Here is a 2,436-nt window from a genome sequence, read left to right on the forward strand (position 1 = left end):
CACGGACCATACTTATCTAGTTACTATACTCTATAGAAATGTGATGAGGAGGACGATCAAGGGTAAATCAATTATTTAGCTTAATCAAATATCGAGCAAATGACATAAATGGTCCCTAAACTATCCTAGTAGGTTTAAAATAGTCCCTTAACTATACAGTTGACGGATATGGTTCTTTAACTATTCACCTTTTGGTCAAATTTGGTTTCCATCCACTTTTTATGAATACCGTCAACAAACGTCATTCAGTACACACACTCTCTCAATTTGGAGCTGTTTTTGTGCAGTTTGGTGACGTTTTTGGAGCTGTGTTTTGTGCAGTTTGGTGCTGATTTTTGGTGGTTGGTGCTGCTGTTTGTGCAGCAGTTTGGTGACGTTTTTGGAGCTGTATGTGCAGCAGTTTGGTGACGTTTTGGGAGCTGTTTTTTTTTTGGGTGTTCTGGTGCTGCAATTCGATCAAAGTGTGATAGCTGCTATTTTTTGTTGTAGTTTAAGTTATTTTCTGTACAACAATTGTTGAAAACAGACCACTATAGTTCAATTTAGTTGCTGATGTTTGAATTTTTCTGCAATTTTATGCAGTTTCATTGTTGTAATGACCGATTATTAACAAGAAAATAGAATCGTATTTTTGCTCACAATATTTTCTCAATTGTGTTCGCTACTTTGCATTTTGCTTTAACTCGCATGAAATAACGACCAACGACTTAATTGCAATAAGACAATAAAGAAAAGAATTGAGAAAAAAAGTGAGGAAATAGTGAGATAATGGACAAAAGAAATGACGAAAAAGAAAGTCAATATAGATTGACTTCACATATTAACGGTGTTAACTAACAGTTTTTTTAAAAAGTGGATGGAAACCAAACTTGACAAAAGGGTGGATAGTTAAAGGACCATATCCGTCAACTGTATAGTTAAAAGACTATTTTAGACCTACTAGGATAGTTTAGGGACCATTTATGTCATTTGCTCATCAAATATCTATACGTTTTGTTACACGTGTCACTCAATGCACCAAGATCACTTTATTACCACACAAACACTCGACTTTATTCTAGATGCATCCTCTCCATTGGATTTTTCTTACTTCTATTATTTAATTAAGGCGAAATGGTCTAATAGACCCTTGTATTTGTATGAATTTGTATTGTGAACCTTTCTACTTAACTCTTTATCAATTGAACCCTTAAACTTAATAAAACACAACTTATCAAACCCCTCTAACTATTGACTAGGCTTATTTGGCATCAAGATGGTTGAGTTGGCAAAAATGCGTGAATTCATTCTCATTAAGGCGAGTGACTATCCTATTTAAGCTAAAAAAATATTTAAAAAATAGAAAAATAAAACAATAAAATAATGAAACTTTTAAAAAGAATTACAGTAACTAAAAAAAGCTTTCTTCCTCAGCCTATCAGCCCACTTCCATTTTTAGCCATCTCCATCTCATCTCCATCCCTGTCCGATCCATTTTTCTTTCTTCTTCCCACTCGTCGGGCGGAGGGAGAGCCTCTTGGGAGCCTGCAGGGGCCTCACAGTATTTGGAGGTAAAGTAAAATAATTGTTTTAGTTTGAGATTCACAATATAGGAATTTTATCTATCTGCTTCATTTCAAGGTTGTTAACAGCATTCAACTTCTTCTATAGTCATCCAGAACCTGAATATGTAACTTTTTTTTTCTGTTATATTCACTGACAGTTTTTCAATCGTACTGAACTTTTTGCGGACATTGTCATTGAGCATGAGTAAGATTCTGTCAAAACCCTATTTATAGACACTATATTACAATTCCTTACCAAGTAGGAGACTATAAACTATTCCTATTCTAACAACAGCTTCACATTGATTACATGTCAATCCAGGTATGTTGAGTGCACTGGTGCATCAATCCAAGCACTAGTTCTGTTTAAAAAGTTATACCCTGTACACCGGACCACAGAGATTGACAATTTCATTGATAATGCTGTTAAATATCTTAATGATGTACAGAAGCCTGATGGTTCATGGTATATGATATTTTTCTTGCGAGTCCTTGAACTTTCTGCTCTGTCGATACATATGACACGATTATCATGTCAATAGGTATGGTTCCTGGGGTGTGTGCTTTACATATGCTTCCTGGTTTGCTCTTGGAGGGCTTGCTGCAGCAGGCAAGAGTTACAGCAGCAACTCTGCGGCTATTCAAAAAGGTGTTGAATTTCTGTTACGAAGACAAAGGTCTGATGGTGGTTGGGGAAACAGCTATCATTCTTGTCCTGACAAGGTAATGTAAAAGCACAAAAGCTACGTAAAACAACAATAACTACACCTACGTCTCAATTTGTGCATTGTTAAGGTCAATTATATGCTATGTTTATGAGAATGTCACTTGGTGCACGTTGGATCCTCCAAAAGTTGTGCATTTTTGGAAGATCTGCAACAACATTTTTGGA

At 35.7% G+C, this 2,436-nt stretch overlaps 1 long non-coding RNA gene across 1 annotated transcript; it reads left to right on the forward strand.

Annotated features, from left to right (window-relative positions):
- Positions 1 to 1,443: 1,443 nt before the first annotated feature.
- Positions 1,444 to 2,164, forward strand: LOC125852113 (uncharacterized). Its single transcript, XR_007444974.1, has 4 exons — positions 1,444 to 1,550; positions 1,703 to 1,749; positions 1,867 to 2,010; positions 2,087 to 2,164. It is a non-coding gene; the product is annotated as an uncharacterized LOC125852113 (long non-coding RNA).
- The last annotated feature ends 272 nt before the right edge of the window (positions 2,165 to 2,436 follow it).

The sequence above is a fragment of the Solanum stenotomum genome, unplaced genomic scaffold, assembly GCF_019186545.1.
Source record: "Solanum stenotomum isolate F172 unplaced genomic scaffold, ASM1918654v1 scaffold32535, whole genome shotgun sequence".
NCBI classification, from domain to species: domain Eukaryota; kingdom Viridiplantae; phylum Streptophyta; class Magnoliopsida; order Solanales; family Solanaceae; genus Solanum; species Solanum stenotomum.